The sequence below is a fragment of the Monodelphis domestica genome, chromosome 2 (genome assembly GCF_027887165.1).
Source record: "Monodelphis domestica isolate mMonDom1 chromosome 2, mMonDom1.pri, whole genome shotgun sequence".
NCBI lineage: Eukaryota > Metazoa > Chordata > Mammalia > Didelphimorphia > Didelphidae > Monodelphis > Monodelphis domestica.
The window spans coordinates 167,518,992-167,545,210 of record NC_077228.1 but is presented as its reverse complement, the minus strand read 5'-3'; the positions used below and the strand labels follow the sequence as shown (position 1 = coordinate 167,545,210).

The 26,219-nt window shown below is 40.1% G+C and overlaps 1 non-coding gene across 1 annotated transcript in view; it reads left to right on the top strand.

The window, feature by feature from the left end:
• Positions 1–24,253, top strand: part of LOC107651330 (uncharacterized) — a 39,240-nt gene extending 14,987 nt beyond the window's left edge. Inside the window, exon 2 of the transcript XR_008916286.1 lies at positions 21,130–24,253. This is a non-coding gene — a transcript (uncharacterized LOC107651330). The remainder of the gene's footprint in view (positions 1–21,129) is intronic.
• Positions 24,254–26,219: the final 1,966 nt, after the last annotated feature.

Genomic DNA, 26,219 nt, shown 5'->3' with positions numbered 1-26,219 from the left:
TGGACAGATGACAGATTCCCTTTGTTACTGACTCTTACCTTCTGTCATAGAATCCATACAAGTGCTTGTTCCAAGGCAGGTGAATGGAAAGGGCGAGGCAACTGGGGTTAAGTGACTTGCCTCGAGTCACACAGCTAGGAAGTATGTGAGGACATATTTGAACCCAGGTCTTCTCACCTCCAGGCTTGGCACTGCATCCACTGAGCCACCTAGCTTCCCTCACTGACTCTTCTAAAAAAAGCAGTAGGCCCTTTCCCTACTTTTTTCCCCCTCTGAACCTTCTATTATCATTCTTTCAACAACTTTTTAAGAGTCTACCTACTGTACCTGGTGTTATAGATTTAAAATTGAATGAGACCTTAGAGCTTATTTAGTACAATCCTCTCATTTATGTGGAAAACATGCCTTTTCAAAGGTTATACTGATCCTAAGTGACAGGATTAGAACCCAAGTTCTATGGCTTTAAATTCTGCACCTTATCTTTTACACTTGGATGACTTAAAGGCTCTTGACATTCATGGACATCATTTCCCCCTCCAGAGATGCGAGAATGAGGTAAGTATCTTGAAGAGAAAAAAAAGAACTGCATCAGTTTAATGTTGATGGTATCACTCACCACTTTTATTCTCAGTCCTCACATACAAAGGCCAGCGAACAAGCATTTATTAAGTATTTACTATGTTCTAGGTAGTGTATTCAGATTTGGGGATATAAATCCTAACAAAAACATGGTCCCTTCTTTCAAGGAGCTCACATTTAAAAAAAAACAAAACCTCACTGATTTTCTGATGGAATGAGCTCATTTTGCAAGGAAAACTTAGAATCAACAAGGTAGAGTAGCTTTTCCACAAGACCTAGACTGGAGCCCTGGCTCTGTCCTTGGACAAAGTATTTAACCTCTGAGAGCCTCAGTTTTATCTTTTGTAAAATGTGGATAATACTGTTTGATTATTTGCCTCCCAGGGCTGTTGTGACCTGCTTTGTAAACTGGAGTGGGTAGGGACTCCTCTGGGGTTAAAGCCAGTGCTCTTCCATTCCACCATCTGGGCACTGAGAGAAGAAGGCAAGGCAGGGGATGTTAGGCTAAAGCTAATTGCCCTGATGTGATATGAATCCGGGTGACAGGTTTCTATAGCCAGAACAGAAAATCTGGGTAGATGGGGAGATGGAGGAAAATTTTAGTTGAATGCCTAGAAAATATGACCAGTGGAAGTGCAACCCTCGTAGAAAGAGGAAATACCCCACCTGTTCTTAGGTGAGCCCTATCCCAGAGCACTCAAGCAGTAATCACACAGCAGCCCCTGGAGAGCTTTGTTCTGTGGGAAACATCTTTGGCCTCATTCTCTTAGGTGTTCATTAAAAGTCCACAGAATTGAACCTAATTCCCTTTCCCTTCTTTTCTAACCCTGTGGGTATGCTCCAGTCTAAAGACTATTAAAAATAATTGAGTCACTATAGGATTGGAAGGAATGCTTTATCATGGATGGTTAAAAATAATGGCTCATATTTCAGGTGTCATAATTCAATTGTCACCTCCTCTTTGTAACTTTCTCTCTTCTTCCCCCTATATCCCCCAATCATTAGTAATCTTTTCTTCTTCAGTTTTCTTTGTTTCTGTACCTGTTGTGTTCCCCGGGTGAATATAAATTTTTTGGGGGCAAGGACTGTTAACTTTCTAGCATATAGCAGAATGCTTTGCAGATAGCAAGTACATAATAAATGTTAAAGCAATTTCTGCATAACCCTATGAGGTAGGTTCTATATGCATTATTACCCCCATTTTACAAATTAAGAAGCTGAGGTTTAAAGAGATTAATTGATTACTCAAGGACAAGTGACCAAAAAGAGTCAGGACAAAAATTCAAATCCAGGTTGTGTGGTTCCAAGCCAAGGATTTTGTTCTATGTTAGTCTGTAACTGCTTGAGAGGCAAGGGATAATAGAACATTTCTTTGAATGAGGAATTAGAAAGACTAGGGTACTCTGAGATTGTAAGAACATAACAGTTGTCATTCTGAGTCAACACTGTGGTCCACTCAGCCTAGGATTCTTTCTTTGACAGAAGCATGATGACAGTACAAGAGCTTTAGAGGGATCAGTGCTAGACCAGATCTTAGCACAGTATAGTTCAAAGAGCATGGAGTGAGAAGAGTCAGAAGCCTTCCTCTGAGTCCCTACTTCTACTCCCAAATAGCCAAGGCACTGTTTGCTGACCCCAGGTTCATACATCCTCTTGATTATCTGCCCCTTATAGTCTTCATGTTAGAGGAATCTGATATAGCCTTCTTTTACCCGGTTTTCCCTCTCCCTGTGGTTAATTATACTTTATTTTCCTTACCCTTTCTATCACTTAACACGAGCCTTATTTTTATATTTTAGAGAAAGTAGTACTGGACTTGGGAGTCAAAGAATCTACAAAGAACAAAGAGTTCAAATCTAGCCTCACACACTTACTAGCTGTGTCACTCTGGGCAAGTCACTTAACCCTGTTTGCCTGTTTTCTCATTTGTAAAATCAGCTGGAGAAAGAAACTGCTCCAATCTTTAACAAGAAAATCCCAAATAGGGTCATGAAGAGTGGGAGACAACTGAAGTGCATCCTGTAATTTAGGGAAAGTCAAAGCCTTTCTTTAAGATCTCATCTATCTCCTGGATATCATGTGAAGGCAAACCTCCAACCCAATGGATCTTTCCTTGGGGGAATGGCAGTTCTAGGATCTAGGTATTCTTTTTGCTCCTGACTTTCTGGGCTTCGAAGCTATACCTTCTCTACTGTTGGATCATCCTAGAACTTCCCTTCCCCTACATCTTGCCCTGGAACAACCTGCCATCCCAACGGCCTTCTTGCTTCTTTCATTAGTGAGTCCCTCCACTTGGTAGTAGGGCCCAGATAAACCTGTCTTCTTTCACCTCTCTGTCTTGTCTCTGACTTTCTAGATTTCCGAACCATGTCTCCAAACTAGATACCTTTCTCCCTTTCCCCCAACACATACCTTTCTGTTCCCTTTTGTGTATTGGCCTTCCCATTAAAATGTAATCTCCACTTGAGAGTGGGTGCCTCACATATAAAAAGTATTTAATGAACGCTTGTTTCCTTCCTTCTTTCTGGTTCAAATCCCCTTAAATAATAGCTCATGAGCCCTAGTGATGCATTGCCCTTTCATGGCTAGCCAAGGGACACAGTCACTTCATCGCAAAGTTAATATAAATGGCATAATGTGAAGAGTTGAAATAAATATTTCCCAAATACACCTGGGTCACCCTCTCATAAATACACACAACAGCAGCTGGGAGGGTGGACAAACATAGAGAACATGTGTGAAGGAGCCCATGTGAAAGGAATGTACACATACAGGAAACACCGGTGAGCAGGGCACCTGTGGGGTGGGTCAGGTAGCTCCTACAAGGCTGAGGGTGGTAGAGAGGCCATCATACTGCTCCCTTTAGACTGCTTCTTTGGTGATTCTTGTAGTCTTAGCTAGGTCTTGCTTAACCAGATAAACGCGGTCTCCTCTGGTTGCTTCACTGGACACAGCTCAGTTGGATGGTGCTCTGCTAAATGTATAATCTTCAGCTTCTGACTTGGCAGGAAAGTTTGGTAGTTCTGTTCTGTTTTTCTGTTTTTTATTTTGTTTGTTTTTTTACCGTAAAGCACATGAACTTATTTTCAGATTTTAGAGATAAGTTTCTGGATTCTAAAGCATGTGGAAGAAAGTGAAGTATATGAAGACTTGAAAGGGCCAGATTGGGAAGGGCTTTATACAAGCTAAATATGAAATCCTATTTGATTCTAGAGGGAGCCATTGGAGTTTATGGAGGGGTGGGAGGAGATGCCATGTTCATACTTGTTCTGTAGATTACTTTGGCATCTGATTGGAAAATGGACTCAAATGTGGGAGGCTTAAGGCATCTGACCCCTTCTTTCTACTCAAAAAGCCTTTGCCTTACATCTCTGAGAACACAGTTCTTCATTCTAAAGAGCTTGGTTCTGAACAGAAAAATTGCCTCTTGGGGTTGGTCAAGACTGAGGAAATATGACAAGAGGAGGCTTTTTGCTGGTCCTAGCCAATGATTTCTGCCTTTCGTAAAATAGCAGTTTGTTTCTCAAACATAGCACTCCATTTCTCATTTCCATGCCTTTTATCTAGCTGTCTCATGCTTGGAATGCAATCCTTTATTTTTACCTCTTGGCTTTACGGAGCCCTTTCAGCATTCAGTTTAAAACCCACCTTCAGCAAGAGACCTTTCCTAGTCTCTCCATCTCCCACCTCCCCTGACCCTCCCAAATACTAGTTGCTATTTTTCCTCCTCTCAGGGTAGATAGAATAAGGTACTAGGCCCAAGATTGCTGTGATCCATCCAGCAAGTCAGGCCTGCTGATTCTTCATTGCCCACATCTAGTATCAATTGAAGCCACCAATCATTAGTTGCCAGGAGAATACCTAGTTGACTTCTTGGCTTCCAATGTCCATTCTTTGTCCATGCACCCACTCTCGCTTTAGGTTGAATCCATAGACAGGACAAGTTTGTAGCAGCTACTTTTACCCAAGGGCATGGCTTGTGGACAGCTAGATTTATAGCCAAACTGCAGGGTAGAGAAAGTACAGAGCAGTGTGGGCATTACTAATTAAGGATATACTTAGGATTATAGGATTTAGAATTGGAAACAATGATAATCACATGTTCACAGGAGGCAAATTCATGAAAGGCACCAGTTTTTGTACAGTGTTCCAAATTAAGTCAACAAACATGAGAAACTAGAAGTCTTAGGACAAATTAGATGTCATCATCAAGGTATTACTGAGATTTGGTGAGGTGAAATATATGAGTATAGGATGTATATATATCTTCTCAACCAAAAGCACAATAACGAATAGCTTCTTTAAAAAATTTTTTTGTTTACTTATTTTTTTTGTTACAATACTCATTTTATTTCCCTCCCTCCCCTCCACCCACCATTCCCACAGCCAACGTGCAATTTCATTGGGTATTACTTGTGTCCTTGATCAGAACCTATTTCCATGTTGTTGTTTGCACTAGGATGTTCATTTAGGGTCCACATCCCCAACCATATCCCTTCGACCCATGCATTCAAGCAGTTGTTTTTCTTCGGTGTTTTTACTCCCACAGTGTTTCCTCTGAATGTGGATAGTGGTTTTTCTCATAGATTCCTCCAAGTTGTTCAGGATCACTGCATTGCCACTAATGGAGAAGTCCATTACGTTCGATTGTACCAAAGGGTATCAGTCTCTGTGTACAATGTTTTCCTGGTTCTGCTCCTCTCTCTCTGGATCAATTCCTGGAGGTTGTTTCAGTCTCCATGGAATTCCTCCACTTTATTAATCCTTTGAGCACAATAGTATTCCATCACCAACATAGAACAATTTGTTCAGCCATTCCCCAATTGAAGGGCATCCCCTTATTTTCCAATTTTTGGCCACCACAAGGAGCTCAGCTATCCAGCAGTGCTATGGCTGGATCAAAGGGCAGACAGTCTTTTATCGCCCTTTGGGCATAGTTCCAAATTGCCCTCCAGAATGGTTGGATCAATTCACAACTCTACCAGCAATGCATTAGTGTCCTGACTTTGCCACATCCCCTCCAGCATTCATTACTTTCTGTTGCTGTCATGTTAGCCAATCTGCTAGGTGTGAGGTGATACCTCAGAGTTGTTTTGATTTGCATTTCTCTGATTATTAGAGATTTAGAGCATATTTTTATGTGCTTGTTAATAGTTTTGATTTCTTTAACTGAAAATTGCCTATCCTTTGCCCATTTATCAATTGGAGAATGGCTTGATATTTTGTACAGTTGGTTTAGCTCTTTATAAATTTGAGTAATTAGACTTTTGTCAGAGGTTTTTGTAATGAAAATTTTTTACCAGTTTGTTGCTTCCCTTCTAATTTTGGATGCATTAGTTTTTACAAAAACTTTTAAATTTGATGTAATCAAAATTATTGATTTTACATTTTGTGACTTTTTTCTAGCTCTTGCTTGGTTTTAAAGTCTTTTCTTTCCCAAAGATCTGACAAGTATATTATTCTGTGTTTGCCTAATTTGCTTATAGTTTCTTTTTTTGTATTCAGGTCATTCACCCATTCTGAGTTTATGTTGGTGTAGGGTGTGAGATGTTGATCTAAACCTAATCTCTCCCATACTGTCTTTCAATTTTCTCAGCAGTTTTTATTAAATAGTGGGTTTTGGTCCCCAAAACTGGGATCTTTGGGCTTATCATAGACTGTCTTGCTGAGGTAATTTACCTTTAGTCTATTCCACTGATCCTCCTTTCTGTCTCTTAGCCAGTACGAAACTGTTTTGATGACCACTATTTTATAGTATAGTTTGAGATCTGGGACTGCAAGGCCACCTTCTTCCTTTGCATTTTTTTTCATGATTTCCCTGGATATCCTTGATCTTTTGTTCTTCCAAATGAACTTTGCTATGGTTTTTTCTAATTCAGTAAAAAAGTTTTTTTTTTGGTAGTTCAGTGGATATGGCACTATATAAGTAAATTAATTTGGGTAGGATTGTCATTTTTATTATGTTTGCTCGTCCTACCCATGAGAAATTAATGTTTTTCCAATTGTTTAGATCTAGTTTTAATTGTGTGGAGAATGTTTTGTAGTTGTGTTCATATAGTTCTTGTGTTTGTCTTGGTAGATAGATTCTGAAGTATTTTATATTGTCTAGAGTGATTTTTTTTTTAAACCCTTACCTTCCGTCTTGGAGTCAATACTGTGTATTGGCTCCAAGGCAGAAGAGTGGTAAGGGCTAGGCAATGGGGGTCAAGTGACTAGCCCAGGGTCACACAGCTGGGAAGTGTCTGAGGCCAGATTTGAACCTAGGACCTCCCATCTCTAGGACTGGCTCTCAATCCACTGAGCTACCCAGCTGCCCCCCTAGAGTAATTTTAAATGGAATTTCTCTTTCTAATTCTTGCTGCTGAAATGGGTTGGAGATATATGGAAATGCTGATGACTTATGTGGGTTTATTTTGTATCCTGCAACTTTGCTAAAGTTATTAATAATTTCGACTAGCTTTTTGGTTGATTCTCTAGGATTTTTTAAGTAGATCATCATATCATCCGCAAAGAGCGATAGCTTGTTCTCCTCATTGCCAATTTTAATATCTTTAATTTCTTTTTTCTTCTCTAATTGCTAGTGTTAGTGTTTCTAGTACAATGTTAAATAATAGAGGTGATAATGGGCATCCTTGTTTCATTCCTGATCTTATTGGGAAGGCTTCCAGTTTATCTCCATTGCAGATGATGTTTGTGATGGTTTTAGATATATACTGTTTATTATTTTTAGGAAAGGCCTTTCTATTCCTATACTTTCTAGTATATATTTCAATAGGAATGAGTGTTATATTTTATCAAAGGCTTTTTCTGCATCTATTGAGATAATCATTTTTGTCAGTTTGCTTGTTAATATGGTCAATTATATGGATGGTTTTCCTAATATTGAACCATCTTTGCATTCCTGGTATGAATCCTATCTGGTCATAGTGAATAACCCTCGTGATGACTTGCTGGAGTCTTTTTTCTAGTATCCTATTTAAGATTTTTGCATCTATATTCATTAGGGAGATTGGTCTATAGTTTTCTTTCTCTGTTTTTTACCTTCCTGGTTTTGGGATCAGCCATATTTGTGTCATAAAATGAATTTGGTAGAACTCCTTCTTTGCTTATTCTGTCAAATAGTTTGTATAATATTGGGATTAGTCATTCTTTGAATGTCCAGTCCATTTGTTACCCTTCTATTCCCCTATAGGGGGTGAATCTAATCTCTGCCCCAATGGATTGGATTATTCTTCCCTCTTTGGGTCAATTTCACGTAAGAGTTGAGTATTTCCTATCTCCAACCTCTTTGCCCTTCCAGTGTATTGTTCTCCCCATTCCTGCCATGAGCTTCTTTTTGACATATACATTTATCCCTTTTGTTTGTTTTACCATTTCTTTTAGTAGTAACCTCTTTTTTTAGCTCTAGTTATATATATGTATATATACATGTATATGTATTTATGCATACATATATCTATATACCTATTTATGTCTTGTTATTTCATTCTATACAGTTTGTCACTATTCCCTCTATAATTCTTCTTGCTGCCCAGGTGATAACAACAGTTTTTAAGGGTTGCCAATGACCTCTATTCTTATAGGGATACATATCATTTTAAGTTATTGAGTCTCTTAAAAAAAGGTTTTTTTTGGGTTGTTGTTTTGTTTTTCTTTTTTTCCCCCTCTTTTTAAATTAACTTTTGATGTTTCTCTTGAGTTCTGTACTTGGACATCAAATTTTCTGTTCAGGTCTGGTCTTTTATTTACAAATGCTTGGAATTCTTCTATTGTGTTGAATGACCATACTTTCCCCTGTAAGAATATAGTCAGTTTTGCTGGGTAGTTGATTCTTGGTTGTAGACCTAGTTCTGTTGTTTTCCAGAATATCATATTCCATGCCTTTCAGTCCTTCAGTGTATGTGCAGCCAGATTCTATGTTATCCTCACTGTGGTTCCATGGTATCTGAATGACTTCTTCTTGGCAGTGTGTAATATCTTTTCTTTGGTTTGATAGTATTTGAATTTGGCTATAACATTCCTGGGTGTTGTCAGTTGGGGATTAAGTACAGGAGGTGATCTGTGGATTCTTTCAATCTCCACTTTTCCCTCTTGTTTTAGAATATTGGGGCAGTTTTCTTGAATAATTTCCTGTAATATTATGTCCAGGCTTTTTCTTTTGTCATGATCTTCTGGTAGACCAATGATTCTTAAATTATCTCTCCTTGAAATATTTTCTAGATCTTCTGTTTTGTGAGTGAGATGCTTCATATTTTCCTCAACTTTTTCGTTCTTTTGGTTTTGTTTTATAGCATCCTGCTGCCTTGTGAGGTCACTTAATTCTAGTTGTTGTATTCTGGTTCTTAAAGACTAGATTTCACCTCTGGCTTTTTGGTCATCCTTCTTCTTCTGGTCTGATTTTCTTTGGAGGTCATCTTTCATCCCCTTTGACTCATCTCTTATCTCCTTTGCCTCATCTTTCATCTTCTTTGCCTCATCTCTCATCTCCTTTGCCTCATTTTCAAGCTTGTTGATTTTGGCTTTCAAGACACTATTTTCTGTATACAGATGACTTATCTTAGTTTTTAAGTTCTTTTCCCAATTGTCTTCAGCCTCTCTTAATTGTGTTTTGAAATGCATTTTGAGTTCTTCCAAAGCCTGTATCCAGTTCGCTGGGATTTCTGATTTATTGTTTGCTGATCCCTCCTTCTCTGTTCCATTTGCTCTTTGTTAGGTGCCTGTATAGAAGCTGTCTATTGTAATTTCTTTCTTCTTTTTCTGTTGTTTGCTCATATTTACCCCTTCTTTACTGCCCATATTTGTCTGTGCTCTTGCTCCTCTCATTTTTTTGGTTTTGGGGTTTTCTGTCAGTCTCCCCTCTTGGAGCTTTGACAGAAGATCTCTCTGTGCAGTCTGTGGGGGAGGGGTGTTGGAGTTTGTGCTTCCCTGTCCTCTGGAGGCTTTTGATTGGATTAAAGTCCAGCAGTCTGTGGGAGAGGGATGTTGGAGCTTGGACTTCTCTGATCTCTGAAGACTTTTGATGGGATTAAGTTCAGCTGGGTTGGGCTGGATGTGCTCTGAGGCCAAAACCTCGTGGAAGGCTGGATCAATATGGAGGGTATCTGCCCCTCTGGCCGGGCTGTCTGCTCTGTGCTCCCTCTCTAGCTCCTTCTCCACCACCTGTGTTCGATGCCCTCAGCCTGGCACAACCTTTCCACAAGGTACACCCTCCAGACAAGCTCCTTTGCCTGCTCAGAGGTTCCCACTGCCGCTGGAGGCTTAGCACTCTAGGTGTGTGTGTGGGAGGGGTCCTGTGACCTTCCTTCTGCCTTCCCCTTAAACCCGAGTGTTCTCGAATTCTGGCTTTTTTTTGGGGGGGGGTGTACCTTTTGGATTGAGTCCATCAGGAGGATTCCTTAGCTCTGTCTTGTTGTTAGGTTTGATTTTCAGTCCCCTAGAAGAATTCAGTTTGTGATCAGTAAGGAAGGGTTTTCAGAGGTCTGAACTTTTGCTGCCTCTAAGCTGCCATCTTGATTCTGCCTCCCGAATAGCTTCTTAACTTGTCTTAGTGATATTTCCTTTCTCAAAAGGTGGAGGAACAATTTTGAAGAAATTCTACATTGGATCTCACTAACAAGGAAGAACCAATTGTGTGGAATAGAAATTGATGGGAACCCTGAGGGTTAGTGACCATTTCTCCCCAGTGTTTATCTTAGAAGAGGAGGTGATAGCTGGGTATATTCTTCCTAGATTTGGGGACTGTAGAAGCTTCAAAGGGTTCAGAGAAAGGGGATATGTAAATCACCTATGGGAGAGAGTCACTTATGAAATGTGGGAAACTGATGAATGAAATTTTGAAGAAACTAAGGGAGTTCTTTACACAGAAGAGAAAAAGAAAAGAATACTATTTAAAGAGCCTATTGTGAATGCACAAGGAGTTGACTAGGCAACTTAGAGTTTTAAGAAAGATATGCAGAGGAGATGAGAACAGGTAGGCAAGGAATGTTGATAAATATAAGATCTTAGCAAAAATCGTCAGGAGAGATGAAGATCAGCATAAACTGAAGTTAGTTAAGGGAATTTAGGACAACATAAAGGGTTTGGGGGTTTGCTTCTTACCAATGTTGAGAGGAAAGGGAAGATCAGGGAAGGGCTAGTGAGATGGGGCCACTGCTTGATGAATATCAAAACAGAAATAGCAAAGCTGCCCAGTTCCATTTTGGATTTTTTTTTCCTGCCAAGAAAAATTATCTTTGCCAGGGAACATGTCAGACTCCACATTGCTAATGGTAAGTCAATAACTAAGAAAACTATGGAGATACTAAGAGTGTACCTACTTGCCTTTGATGAACTCAATTATCTGTCCCCAGATAAACCATGTCCTTAACTTCCATTCATTCAATCACCATGCACAAAAAATATAAAATAAATGAGGTAATTCAAGACGTGGGGTCAGAAAAGACCTTGTGTAGGAGATGACATTTAAGATGAGCTTTGAATGAAATTAGGGATTCAGAGGTGGAAGCAAAGAGGCAGTGCATTTTAGGCAGCCTTTGTGTGCAAAGTATACTGGAGAGAGGTTCAAGATTGGGTATGTGTTTAAGGAGTAGCAAGACAACTTTGGCTGGACCATTAGATAGAGTAGGTAAAGTAGAATGATGTTCTAGTAAAGTTACAAAGGGAGTTGGAGCCAAGCTGTGAATGGCTTTCAGACTAACAGAGGATGGCTGGGCCACAGCCAGCTATCAATGAAGATTGTGGAAGATGGGAGAGGCACTGCAAGAATACAGAAAGGCTCTGGTCCTGATTTTTCAAAAAGGAGCAAAATATGGAAGAAAAAGTCTGTAAGCCAGAGACCAGAGTGTTTGACTCTGATTCCTTGGAAGATTCTAGAATGAATCATAAAAGAGATGGTTAACAAACACATGGAAAGGAAGAATTGATCACAAATACTCTCATGGCTTCATTAGCAGCAAGCCCTGATAGACTAACCTAATTTCCATTTTTTAAGATTGACTAAACTTATAGATAAGACCAGTGCTATAAATTTCTGGTTTTGTATCCCTGGCACACAGCACAATGCCTGGAACAGAGCAGGCCCTTAATTGATGTTTTTTGAATTGAAAGGATATGAATGGCATTCATTAAATGGAGTGCCAGGTTTGGAATCTGGAGGACTTGGGTGCAGATGTGGCCTCAGATACTTCCTTGCTGTGTGACCCTGGTCAATTCACTTAACCCCAAGTGCCTAGCCCTCACTACTCTTCTGCCTTGGAACCTATACTTAGTATTGATTCCAACATAGAAGGGAATGGTTTAATAAAAAAAGGAAGGATATGATTTACCTATATTTTAGCAATGCATTTCATCAAGGAGAAGATAGAGACATGCAGATTACACAGTGAAACAATTAGATGGATTTGGTAATGGTTGAATAGGCTGCCTCAAAGAGTTATTGTTAATGGTTCAATGACAAGTTGACAGGAGGTCTCCAATGGTTTGCTCCAGGGATCCATCTGGACTTGGACCAATGCTGTTTTGCATTTTTGTCAGTCTTGGATAAAGGCATAGATGGCAGGTTTATCAAATTTTCAGATGACACAAAGCTGGGAGGGAAAGCTTACATAATGGATGACAGATTCAAGATCCAAAAAGATCTTGATGCCTAGAGCATTGGGCTGAATTAAATAATAAGAAATTCAGTATGGAAAATTTTAAGTCTTCTACTTACTTTTACTCCAGAAATTAACTTCACAGGTATAGCAATAGGCCTGGTTAGACAGCAGTCTGTTGGAAATAAATATTTGAGACATTTAGTAAACTATAGAGTCAACATGAGTTTGTGTTATTATGTGGCAGCTACCAAAGCTAGTATGATTTTGGGAATAGTTTCTGGGAATGCTTTAGACTCTTTATTGGTCAGGCCACATTTCAGGAATTAGTAGTTAGTTCTGGGCACTGCAGTTTAAGAAGGATATTGATTAACTGGAGAGTGTCCAGAGTAGGGAAAATAGGACTTTGAGTTTATATTAGAGGAGCATCAGTTGAAGGAATTGGAAAGTAATGGGGTACATAGGAAAGTATGCTAGGTTTAGAGGAAGAAGACCTGCTCTCATATCCCAGCTCTGCCACTTCACCCCCTGAGTGGTCTTGGGCAAGTCATTTAACCTCTCTAGGACTCAGTTTTCTTACCTGGAAAATGAGGAGGTTGGATTCTGTGGCCTCCGGGGTCAGCTCTGGATTGATGGTCCTATGAAATATCCTTGCAGTGGCAGGCTAGCTCTTTTCTGTGGGGTTAATTCCTTGAGGGCACTTTGTGGTTAGGTAACTTGGTTGGAATTATATTGCTGAAGGTAAGACTTGAACCTAGATCTTCCTAATGCCTGTGCAAACATGATCTCCATAGTTTCAGGCTATCTTACACATACAAATATAGACAAACGTATCTATCTGTGTGTGTGTGTGTGTGTGTGTGTGTGTGTGTGTGTGTGTGTGTGTGTGTGTATGTGTATGAAGAGAGAAATCCAGGAGACAAGACATGAGACAGAAGAGTTAATTCTAAAATGCCATGATTCATAGATGTAGAGTCTTAGAGGGTGGGGATGTGATGTAGGATGTGAGAAGACACCTTTTATAATACATGAATTCTCATGGACAACCCACCAGCCTGTACACCTTTGTGAATCTGTTTGTTTCTTTTTAGAAATTGCTCAAAGTACAGAAATGCTTTTTACATGGCCTTAACGCTGCCCTAATCCAGCTCCAACCTAGCCTTGGACTGGCTCTTACCTAGCCCTGACCTGCCTGGAACTGGCCCTGATCTGGCTATAACCTGCTCCCGACTGGGCTCCAACCCTATAATAAAATTGCAGAAGCCTATTCCCACATGGACTAACTTTTGTTCTTTCATTATTTGAAGCCTTTATTATAGGCATATGGATAATGAATTTATGGGTTTAGACAAAAATCACTATTAATGGCCATGTAGTTTATTGGCAGTAACAAGTAGTATAGACATGTAGATGAATATCACCCAAGGTATGGAAGGCTGCAGGGGATTCTATCTTTTCACCTCCTTTTCCACCCTTTTCCCAGCTGGTCTTGGGGTGGAGTACAATGCTACTGAAAAAAGAGATTGAGATATAAACTCCGGGTCTTAATTTCCCTAGCACTGTCCTCTGGGAAAACACAGGAAAGAAACAAGCTATTGACTGGACTTTACTCTTGACACCTGCCCCAACTGCTGATTTAGCTTGGTCTCAGTTCCAGTCTACTCCTGCCATGTGCCTACTTTCTCATTTTCTTTTTTTAATTTAAAAAATGTTTCTTACTTTTATTTTTTAATTACATATAGAAACAATTATTTACAATTGTGTCCTGAACTGTTTTGATTCAGATTCTTTCTTTCCCTCTTTAGTTCCTCTCCTCACCTTACCTCCCACCCTAAGGCAGTGAATGGTCTGTTATAGATTATACCAGTGCTTTGCTGCAATACATATTTCCATATTCCCCATGCTTGAACAGAAGACACACATCACATAGACAATAAAGAACTCATTAAGGAAACAAGTGAAAGATGGCATGCTTTAGTCTGCAATCAGACTATAATAGTTAATTTTTTGGCTTTGGATAGCATTTTTAAATTATGAATTCCTTGGAGTTATCTTAGGAACTTGTTTTGCTCATAATACTTTAGGCCTTCACAGTTGATCATCATATAATATTACTGTTATAAATATTATTCTCCTGGTTCTGCTTACCTCACTTTGCATCAGTTCATAGACGCCTTATCAGGTTTTTCTGAACTTATCCTTTTCCTCATTTCTTATGGTGCAATAGTATTCCATCACAACCTTTTCTACAATTTGTTCATCCATTCCCCAAATGATGGATACTCCCTCAGTTTCTGTTTTTTTTTCCATTATGAAGAGAGATGCTAAAAATATTTTTGTGCAAGTAGATCCTTTCCCCCTAACTCTAGTCTCTTTGGGAAATGGATACAGTAGTGATATTGCTGGGTCAAAGAGTATGCATAGTTTTATAGCTTTTTGGGCATGGTTCTAGATTTCTCTCTAGAATGGTTGTAGCAGTTCACAGTTCTACCAGCAGTGTATTAGTGTTCCAATTTCCCACATCCCTTCCAACATTTATCATTTTCTCTTTTAGTCATAGTAGCCAATCTGGTAGATGTAAGGTGATATCTCAGAGTTGTTTTAATTTTCATGTAATCATCAATAGTAAAAATCAACAGTAGTTTGGGGTATTTTTTTTTCATATGACTATAGTTTTAATTTCTTCATCTGAGAACTGCCTGTGCATATCCTTTGATCATTTATTGTTGTGAAATGCTTTATATTCTTTTAAGTTTGACTCAGCTCTCTGTATATTTGAAAGATGAACCCTTTGTCAGAGATTCTTACTATAGATTTTTTTCCTAATTTGCAGTTTCCCCGACAATCTTGGTTGCATTGGTTTTGTTTGTGTTGACTTCCAATCTTCTTGTCTGCTTTCTTGTTGCCTGAATCAATCACTCACTATCCATGCCCCAGAGGACTTAACCTTTTCAGCTTTGGAAACTTCTGCTCTGGAGCCCTCCCTGTTCTGACTGAGAATTGCTTTGGTTGCTGACTATATCTAAACCTGGCCCTCTTTATCCTTCACTTTATTCTCCAGTCTTCTTTTTGCTAGCTGCCTTGCTCACATGTACAAAGCTTCCCGTCCTTTCCCCTGCTTATAGTGCTTAAGCCATCATCAGAAGTGCTATCATTTCTTCTGAAGGTGTATGCCAGTCTACTCCCTTGTCATTCCATCCACCATTCTGGTGAATTCCCAAAATAAAATATTGCTCCCTTCTATAGGATGTTTCCTTCTATTTTGTAACTAGTTCAAGACATTTAGGGGGTACAATGGATGAAATACTGGGCCCAGAATCAGGAAGACCTGAGTTCAGTTCCAGCCTCATACATTTACTAGGTATATAAACCTGGACAAATCACCTAAAATTATGCTCTCTGCCTCCCAGTTTTCCCAACTATAAAATGAAGATAATAATAGCACCTACCTTAGAGGACTGTTTATGAGAATCATATCAGATGATATTGTAAAGTGCTTAGAATAGTGCCTGGCACATAGTGGATGCTTAATAAATGCTTGTTATCTTTCCTTTTCTTTCCCCCCTTTACAGTAATGCTTCTTGAGTAGACTAACCCATTTATTTTCTACCTCCCTTGAAAGTTTTTGGCCACTGAGAGACTTAGCCAACTGCAGTGACACAGTGAGTCAGTGGCAGAATTGGGATTAGAGACCAAGACCAGTGATTCCTAATCCAGGGCTCTTTCCATATTGTATAGGTTCCTACTTGCCTTTCAAAACAGGCTCAGAATCAGTCTCAAACAAAAGGGTTCATTTAGTCCAAGCTGGACTTGTGTCCTCTCTACAACATTGCAACAAGTGGTTGGAATGAAACCTTTATTGGGACATCTCTGGTGATAAGGAATCATATTCAACTTTTGGACCACTGAATATTAGGGAGAGGATGAGACTTTAGTTTTTTATTTGTATTATCATAGCCACACTGTCTTTCCAATGAGGAGAAATACCACATGCCAAAAACGTTTTGGAAAAATAATGATCTTTTCAAATACAGAAAGAAATTCATTTGGAATGACCAAAGAGCACTGTTGAGGCTACTATAGAGTAGGGTGTATATCAAGGAATGGGTTTGGAGGAATATTTTTCACCCAAAGAACAATCTCCCCCCTTTTAGAAATTTCTGTTTACATTTCTCAAGCTGTCATTCATTTATTCTTTATCCTTGTAAATGTAGCATCCAGAATCCTCATAGGTGAGTCTCCTGAAAGCTATCCCAGGTACAAAGTATGTTGTGGGACATGTTATAAGGAAAAGAAGGAGCAGCTGCTGCATGGAAGAAGCACTGTAAAGATTAAAAATCAGGGAAACTGAGGCAGGTAGAAATTAGTTTCTCTCTGAAAGGAGTATTATATTTTTAGAGGTTTATTGAAGATTAAAATATAAAGAAAATACAAAATAAGAAAGCACGTGTCAAGGTGGGCCGAGAGGCCCAATTCAACCTCTCCTATATGATGAAAAGACCCAGCTGCTTCGAAGAGGAAGTAGGAAAGAGAGGATCCAGTAGCTTTTACAACCAGGTTAAATACCCCATCTCGCTCTCGGCCCAGGTGAGGTTACAAGGCATTCTGGGAAGTGAGCAAGGACTTCTGGGGAATGGACTCCATTTTTACAGCAGGAAGGTTCCAGAATTCTAGGAGAGTGACAGAGTTACTGTTTCTTGGGGGACAGTTGAAGCTAAGGATGACAGTGAGCCTAGCTCCTTGGGTGGACCTCATGAGTCTGACTAGTCTCCCTCTCTTGTGACTATATCCCTTATCCAACTGCTGGTTCCTGTGTCCCTGTGTGAATCCTGTGGACTGTCTGAGATATTCCTGCAGAGCTGCTTGAGACACCTAAGCCAGCTGTCAGTGAGACCTTTCCTTTGAGCCCTGTTCCTGCTACTTTCAATTCCTTACCACTTTTATATGTTAACTAAGGGGGTTTTAATTAGTTGTAGTGAAGAAACACTGATATCACAGGAACTTGCCCTCCAGATGACCCCCTAATGGATCCCTTATCCTAAGAACTAAGACTGACATGTCCTTATTTATGTAGTACCATAAGGATATGTTATGTCAGAACTTCAGGTTTCACTGACCTGACCTAGGTCACCATGACCATATGTTAGAGAGAAACATCTGGGTAGCAGAGACTAAGATTGATGTGTCTTCCCTTTTGGTGCCTGGTTTTCAGGACTACCCCCCCCCCCCCCCCCATCCCTAGTCCCTCTATATAAGCCAGATCTAGGAAAGGCTCAGGGTCTTCCACTTCTTGTGGAGGCCCAAGCTATAGCTTGAATAAAGTACCTCTTGTGTATTGCATTACGGTGTGTGTCTTCTCTTTGGAATCTGAACCAGAACCAGACAGAACAATAGGAATTAGATTTGTAGATAGCGAAATATTAAAACAGTGTAGGTTATCAACTTGATTTTTTGGGGAAAGGTTATTTATAGAATTTAGATAGATCATCCTAATTCCCTTCCCTTTCCCCCCTTATCTTAAACTATTATTTTAGTTATATTTATATATATTATTTCAGTATAATATTTCAGGCAGCATCCTCCCAAAACTATAGGTTAAGCTATGACAACCATTCTGTGCCCTGGAGTATCCCTTTACTTCCAAAGCTTCTATTTGCTTCCTTATAGAACTGGCAATATTCTCTGGTGAAAGCATTTGGCTACAAGCTGTGTTTTCTGTTGGGTTTTTTGATCTACTCTTTGCTCTGAAATAGTATCTTTGCTGAACTGCTCTCTGCTATACCACTCTCTACTGCCATTTGCTGGCTTTTCTCCACTGTGCTTTTCTCCTTCATTGAGATGGGGTCTATTAACATTTTTAGCTCATAACCCCAGGGGTTATGTGAACTCCTTTGTGAATTTAAGCTCCAGCCAGTTATACCCAGTCAGCTGGATAAAGAAGCCATTAGGCATTTGTCAGTCTTTCATATCCTTTTGTCATTTGTTTGGGTCCCTTGAAAATTATCCAGTAAGTTTTATTTGGAAAAACTACTAAAGAACGGGGTGGAGCTGCAGCCAAGGGACTCTTCTCAGTCTCTACCATTCTCTGGTTCATGCAGATATCTTCATAGTCTAGAAAGGGGCTAGGTAAAGCTGGCAATCTTTCCCTTATTTTTACCAGTTCATGTATCATTTCCTAGTCCCTCTCTAACCCTCCCACTCCCAGCAGTTAGTACCTTTCCTTGTGAGATTACTTACCATCTACTTTGTATATATGCCTAGTCATTGATATGTTATCTCCTCCAATAAGATGTGAGCTTCTTTCAGGTAAGGTCAGCTTAGTATTTAGCTTATTACCTGACAGATATGGAAGTGATAAATATTTTTCATAAATTAACTTACTTAACTCAGCAATCTGTATTTCCTACATTAATTTCTTTTTTGAATTTCACTTCAGTATCACTAACTTCCTATAAGAAATGCCCTTCTGTATGTTTTTTAAACACCTCATGTTTAAGATGTTTAAAATGTCTGTCTACCTTTCTCCAAGGTTTCCTGTTTCTAGAAAATAGAAATCAGTACTCTCCATCTGTGAGAGAATAATGATGATGTTTTCAAGCCCCCGGAGTTTATAATGTGAGATTCCCTGGTCCTGGGGGCACGGAGAGATGCTTCTGGAGATCTTCATATGAATAACTTATTTAGGGAGCCATGGTGGGTGAACTAAAATTGGATGAAATGGTAGAACCAGGTTGAACAGGGTGGAGAAAACCTGAAGACCAGTGTGTGAAAGAACCAAGACTAGCCAGTGTCTGGAGCCTGTGGGGAGTCAGGCTGACTTTTGAAAGCCTCTCTGGTTGTGAGGAAAGCAGGTAGGCCATTCATTAACCTCCCTAAATTCCTCATTTTCCCCAGGCTTATAGGGCTGTCCTCACAAGGTAGGTCTCTGACATGCAACCGCTTTCCTTGGATCTTTCTTCAGACTGGGGCTCCGGGCGGAATGAGGAGGAGGAGGGAATGTCTTTAAATGGTTTTCTCTTATCATCCTTAGTGGGAAAGCCAGCAGTATGCTATGGGAGGAGGTTTGGGGAGATGGTTGAACTGATTTTTCCACGAAAGGAGTGAATAACGATGTCTTTATTTTACTATGTTCAGTAAACCATGGGATCACAGTAGGTGGAGTATGAGAGTGACTATTATTGTGTGTATGTGTGTGGGAGGGAACAGCACCAGAGAAAGAATAGCTCAGCTATAGAGTGAGAGTGCCGTCAGAAATCTTCCTTATATCTTTAATAATTCAGAGCCATGTTTTTTGTTACCTCAAATCAATATTGAATCTGGGGCGAGCAGCCATAGCAAGGAGCTTTGTGAAGCTGGGGTGGAAGGAGGGAGAAGTACTCTAGCCTTTAGGACAGGGCCAGACTCGGGTTCACCTAGAGGAAGCTCCCCCTCCTCACCACTCGTGCAGGCTCCCTAGATTCTCGATTGATCTCTGGCTAGACTATGCTGCCACCTGGTGGACAACTATATAGTCCATCCCCTGCTGGTTAATTGATCCATTAATAGTAACATTCAGTAGGTGTCAATATGAGTTACCTTCAGTATCCCTGTGCCACAGGCGTCATCTGGAACACCCGACGCACATGCTACCCATACTGCTCATCAGGGAAGACTTCCTAACAATGAAAGATGTTGCATAAATAAAATAGGCCATCTTAGGAGATAGAAAGTTCCCTATGACTAGAGGCCTTTAAGAAGAGGGATGTTGACTTTTGAAAATATTGTAAAGGCTATTCATGTGTTGATATGTTTCTGACATGCTTTTGGTCCTGATTTTTTCTGTTTCTAATCCCGACTTCATCATTTACTAATTATGTGGTTTTGGATATGCTACTACTCCATGCCTCCATTTCCTCATCAAATAAAGGGCATGGACTAAATGATTGTTAAAGTCTTTTTTTTTTTTGCTTTAAGATCCTAGAATAGTTCATGTAAACATTGTTATTCCTTTTTCACAAATGAAAATATTGGACCTGGAGAAGGTTACACAGATTCTACAAACTTAGAATTTCTAATGCCAAGCTCACTACTTTTTTCAGTAATTACAACACTCCTTAAAGAATTCCCATTGAATTGAGTTACACACAAAGGGAATCATCTACACCGGGAGGCAGAAGTTCTCAACAATGAGGTTGGTGAGAAGGTTGGGAGAACATTCAGTTCTCCATTGCTTCCTCTGAGCCTTTTGCAGAGTTGAGCCCAAGAAGAAGGTGTCAGATTCACAACTTCTTCCTATTGATTTCCACACCAGGCACAAAAAAATTGGAGTGAAACTGGGGCAAGAATGGAGAGGACACTTTGGGTGGCGGTACCTAGATGTTAGAACAGAAGTAGGAGTGAAAGACAAGGAGGGAAAATTAGATTTCCATGTAATGGGAGGTAAGACAGTCTATTAGGCTTTTAAGGGAAGCAGAATAGTAGTAATGAGAGGGTAGAGTTCAGGAGATGCTGAGGCCAAAGCTCACCTCTGTGCTGGGAAGATTTGAGCCAAGGATCCTGACTAGGAGATAGATGGTGGCCCTTGCCCCAAGTCTCATACTGCTCCTACCCTTCTAGCCTCTCTGGGGGACTTACTCTGAGGCTGGAAATACTCTGGGTAAGAACTGATTGGTGAGTGGCAGAGGGAGGAAGTGACCTGGTGATTGAAGAAAAGGGTTGGCAATGCTTTGCTCTTTAGGGGGTCCTCCTCCTCCTCATTCTATTTCTAGGGCTCAGTGACTCCTGTTGGGCAAGATCCTCTCCCCCCAGTTTTCCTTTTATTTTGTGGGGTAGTGGGGTAGGGGGAAGGGTGGGGAAGTGTGGTGTAAGTTGAGTGGGGGAAAGTGGAGAGAAAGAGAGCACCAGTGACCATGATTTCTCTAATTTCCTTTTCCTGTTTTTTGTCTACTCATTTCTTTTCTCCTATCCTCACTCTCTACAGCTTCTCAAAAGACCTCACATTCCTCTGCCTTCAGAGCTGGATTCAGGCTCCCTGGATAATCTGGAGACCTCAAAGTGGAGTCCACAGGCTGGCACCATTGGCTTCTCAGGATCACTTCAGTGCGGAAGAGTGAGGAGAGCTGTGGACAGGGTGCTGCAGCTCTATCTGACAGATTTTATGCAAGATGTGGAATACTTTAAGTTCTTGAGGAAGAACTCTTGATCTTGATCTTGAGGGGTCTAGGAGAGCCATAGCAGATGATTTCCATGTGAGGAGTTTGATGAAGGAAGATGAAGCAGTATTGGGGAAGGGCATTATGGAGTAAAAGGTTCCCTGGCATGGTAAGGGAATTCTTCCCCAGGGCCCTTTATTCCCCCTCCCTCAACCATGGCTCCAGGCTCTTTTCTCTGACTGAAACAAAACAAAACTAAAGCAAACAAAAAGAAAGCCCTGTCTGGTTCATGGATCCTTTACCTTTGTGATTCCTAGAGAATCTGAAAGTCTCCTTTCACCAGGTCTTTTCTCTCCCCATGGCTGACAAATTCATTCTCCTCACCTTATATCTGGTCTCACCTTTCCTGCCTTACTTGGATAGTGGTGAAAGAGATAGAATTAAGTGTATTGTTCTCAGAATGAGTAATCAGCGTGCACCCCATTTCTTCTAGGCAAAAACACAGTTTAATACCTAGTTTTTATCCTAACTAAGGAAGGGTATATGGAGTCTAGTTTGTTGCTTTTGATAACCATTTTATCTAAAAGTCCCAGTGAGGAGCCCTTGAAGAGTGACAGATAACAAGGAACAAAGGGCCCCAATTCAAGGGCAATTGGCAGTTCCATTACTCCTTTATCTCTTAAAGGAAAGTAGAATGTAACTTTTTCTTTATATTGTTCTAAGTTAGAAACCTCCCTCTTCAAGATTGTATGTCACAGCTTCTTCAACTAGAGAACCCCTTCTCCATCCTGTGACAGGAAAGGGAGGAAGTGGGAGAAGAAGATTTGTGATTAGAGATTCCTGTATATATATATATATATATATATATATATTGAGGGTCTTTGCTTAATTCTTTGGTACTTGCCATTAAGGCATCTTCTCCTTTTCATGAAAATAAAATTAAACTGGGCTCCTTTTACTCTGACTCTCCAAATCCAGTTTTTTGCAAATGGGGCATTCATGCTTGTTATCTTATCCCACACAGTGGTGTGTAGAGTGCAGCAGCCCCCTGCTTTGAGACAGTGTGAACTCCATTTTGTACACATGTGACTTGTCCAGTTAGCAACCCAATAAATCCTGTAGATTGGGAAAAACCCTACTTTTGGGGAGGGTATGCACCCCAAAGTCACTCTAATGAGTAGACAGGAGACTTTGCTAAGATGCTGACAGGTTGTAGCTTTATTTGGAGAAAAGAAGTGGGGGAAGGGAGGAGAGAGGGAGGAGAAGGGAAGGAAAAGGAATTCTGCCCATATAAGCTGCTTGTTCTGTGCAAAAATGTCCTCTCTCTACATGTAAACATAAACTTTTATTATAATGTTGATGCAAGATTCCCCCTGCCCTCGTCCAACCCTGTACAAGATGGGGCTGTGACATTCACAGTCTTGAGTGTGTGATTTTCAACATTATGTACCTCTAAAGACCCCCATGATCAAAACTCAGTGACTATCATGTGATTTTCAGTTGCAGACAGTAAAGATATATATGAAACTCCCTGCTCCTTCCTCCTTCAGCTCATCTTGCCCCTCTTCCTAGAGCTGGCTTATTTCCCAAGTTACAGATAAACTCTTCTCAGGGTTTTTGAAAATAAATCAGGAAAACTAAAAATTTTATGGAGGGGGGCAGCTTTATTCTAAGGCTAAGTCTAAATAGGGTTTTGAAAATTGGGATTACACACCAAATACTACTCTGAGAATTACACACTGAATCTCATCCCACACAGTGGAAAAGTACTGTACTTGGAACCAGAGGAAGCCTCATGCTCTTCTACTTAATACTTTTGTGGCCATGGGCAAGTCCCTTTGCTGTTCTGGGACTCAGTTTCCTCATCTGGAAAATAAAGTTGACCGATCACTGAAGTACTTTCTAGCATTAAAATCCTGTGAACCTAAATTGGTGTTATTATTTATCACACTAATTTCTCCACAGATTCAACTCCAGTCTTTCCCTACGCTCCACCCTCTTTGTCCTCCACATCCTCATCCTCAGACCCTTTTGTGATCCAGGTGTAACAAATGTTTCAACAACCTCTCCCACAGGGGAAATACACTAGAGCTTTAAGAGCCAAATGGAATGTTTATGGTTGCAATGGCTGTTAGGGCCAGCAGTTTTTGAGAAAACTGAGAAGAGAGACTTGATGTTTTATTCTGATTTTATTGGGAAAACAGAAAGAAGGTGAAAACTTCTTTTTTGAGAAAACTGTCAGCTTTTATTTTATGAAGAAACATTATAAAGAGACTTATAAGAAATAAATTTGAAGAGATTCTTCAGTGATGGTTGAGAGAAATTGCAGAGACTTTTCCTGTCATGACTTAGGAGAAGCTGAGGAAGACAAGAGAAGCCATCTTTTACTTATGGGACTGTTTTAACGTTTATCTTGAGAAGAGGAAGAAGAGAATTATTATTATTTTTTTAAAAAACCCTTACCTTCCGTCTTGGAGTCAATACTGTGTATTGGCTCCAAGGCAGAAGAGTGGTAAGGGCTAGGCAATGGGGGTCAAGTGACTTGCCCAGGGTCACACAGCTGGGAAGTGGCTGAGGCCAGATTTGAACCTAGGACCTCCCGTCTCTAGGGCTGACTCTTAATCCACTGAGCTACCCAGCTGCCCCCGAAGAAGAGAATTATTGAGAAAAGAATTTGCTTGGTATCTTGAGTGAACTGTATGGTGGAACTGTGATCTCAGAAGTTAAGAGAAGACTTTGGCCATTCTAGTGAGAGTTTGGGATGACTGGTCATGATCCTTCTCAAAGCTAGAATATTATATAAAAAACCATCTATATTATTGATTTCATTGTTAATACATTGTATATGTAGTAACTTTAATATTCATTTAATGCTGGGAGATTAAGATTCAGTATATAGAGAGATGGTAAAGGAGATTTCTCTGGAATATTAAATAAATGCTATTTGATAAATCAGTGGAAGCTCTGAGCTTAGTTACATGAGAGATAAGTTGAAATTTTATTAATTAATGATGAAATATACAGACATGACTGGATTACCCTAGAGCCTTGGATAAGATTAAATATGGGAAAAGAATATAGAAATATGCGGAAGGTTGTCCTCCTACTATACAGATAACAGGAGACTGCTCCTGAGGAAATCCTATTAGTCTTCTTTAAGATTAGGGAATAGATTTGAGCTTTTTATTTTACTTTTTTTTTTAACCCCTCCCTTCTGTCTGAGAATCAATACTAAGTTCTAATGCAGGAGAATGGAAAGGGCTAGGCAATTGGGGTTAAGTGACTTGCCCAGGGTCATGCAGCTGGGCCAGATTTGAAAGTAGGACTTCTCTTCTTCAGGCCTGGCATTAGTAGGATGAGTTATGTCTCAGCTGTTGGCCTAGCTCCAACTGTCTTTTCTGCCAACATTCCAAAATGGAGTGTTCACTTGACTGACAGATGATGTCTTTTGCATGCATGTATATTCTCTCTTTTACAGTTAACCACTGAGCCATCTACTTGCCCCTCTTCTTGAGCTTCTAAAGAGATTCAGAGAAGTTTGTCCTACAAAAATATACTTGCAGCCCAGGATTTCTGCTTGTGGGTTTAGCCAGTACCAGGGGACCTAACATATCACAGTCTATTCAGTGACACTTTTCTTGGATTCCTTGATCTTCTAGAGGCAGGAGAGACATAAGGAGACCTAAAGTGGCAAAGTCAGTCTTCGGAATTTCCCTCTCCTCCCCTCCTTCCTTTTCCCTTCTTCCTCTTCTTCTCCCCTCAGCCATCTCTAAGTCTGTAGTCATCAATACTTAAGAGCTCACTTAAGACCCCTTCTTGTTGGTGTCCTCTCCCCTTCCCACCGTACACTGATCTCTATTATTTTAACTCATTGGGTAAATGGCCCTATAATCCCAGAGGCTGGGTTCTGTTCAACCCAGAAGTCTTTTTTTTTTTTTTAATTAGTAGAATTTATCCAGAGGTGTCCCAGCTCCTCCCCACTTCCCCACATCACAGAAGGCATCATTTGAGAGATAGACATGTATTTACAAATTATGTCTTTAATGTTTCCACCTTTCAGTTCCCTCTTGGGGTGGTATTAACAATCTATTCAAGAATTAAATCTGAAGCTATGTATTATTTTTTTCTTGGTTCTACTCATTTCACTGTTCATTATCCTGTATTGTTCTTTCCAAGTTAAAAAAAAATTAACCTGCTTATCATTTCTTATGGCTCAGTCAACCCAGGAATCTTAAGGCTTTTGGGATATCCTTTCTTCCTTTCCACTCTCTTCTTTTCCCAACTTGGTGTTATTATGGACTCTCCTTCCTCCAACTCTAGTAACTTTGTATATTGATCAGAGGTTCCTGTAAACTTTGTCAAAATTCAATGGAAGGAGTATAGGGCCTTGAGCCATTTTCCCTTTCATAAAAAAACAAACATTTTGTTGTTGTTTAGCTGCATTTTTGTTGTAACCTTATGGATCATATTTTTTTCATGGAGTCTTCTTGGAAAAGATACTAGAATGATTTTCCATTTCATTCTCCAATGGATGAAGACAAACAGACATTACATAATTTCCCTAGTGTCACACAGCCAGTAAGTATTTGAAGCTAGATTTGAACTCCAGCTTTCTAGACTTCAGGACCAGCACTCTCTCCTCAGAGCCAGCTAGCTGCCTCCTAAGCAAACACTACTGAGCGCCTATTATGTCCTGAGTAGAATGCTTGACAAAGGAGGGCACCCAAGAAGTATAAAAAAGGCCCTTTCCTATGAAGAGCTTGATATTCTGGAGGATGTTTACCTAGCCAGAGAAGGAGACTTGAAGAACCCATTAAAGCAGTAGTTCTCAACCTTTCTAATGCCGTGACCCTGCAATACAGTTCCTCATGTTGCGGTGACCCCAAACCAAAAAATTATTTTGGTGGCTACTTCAAAA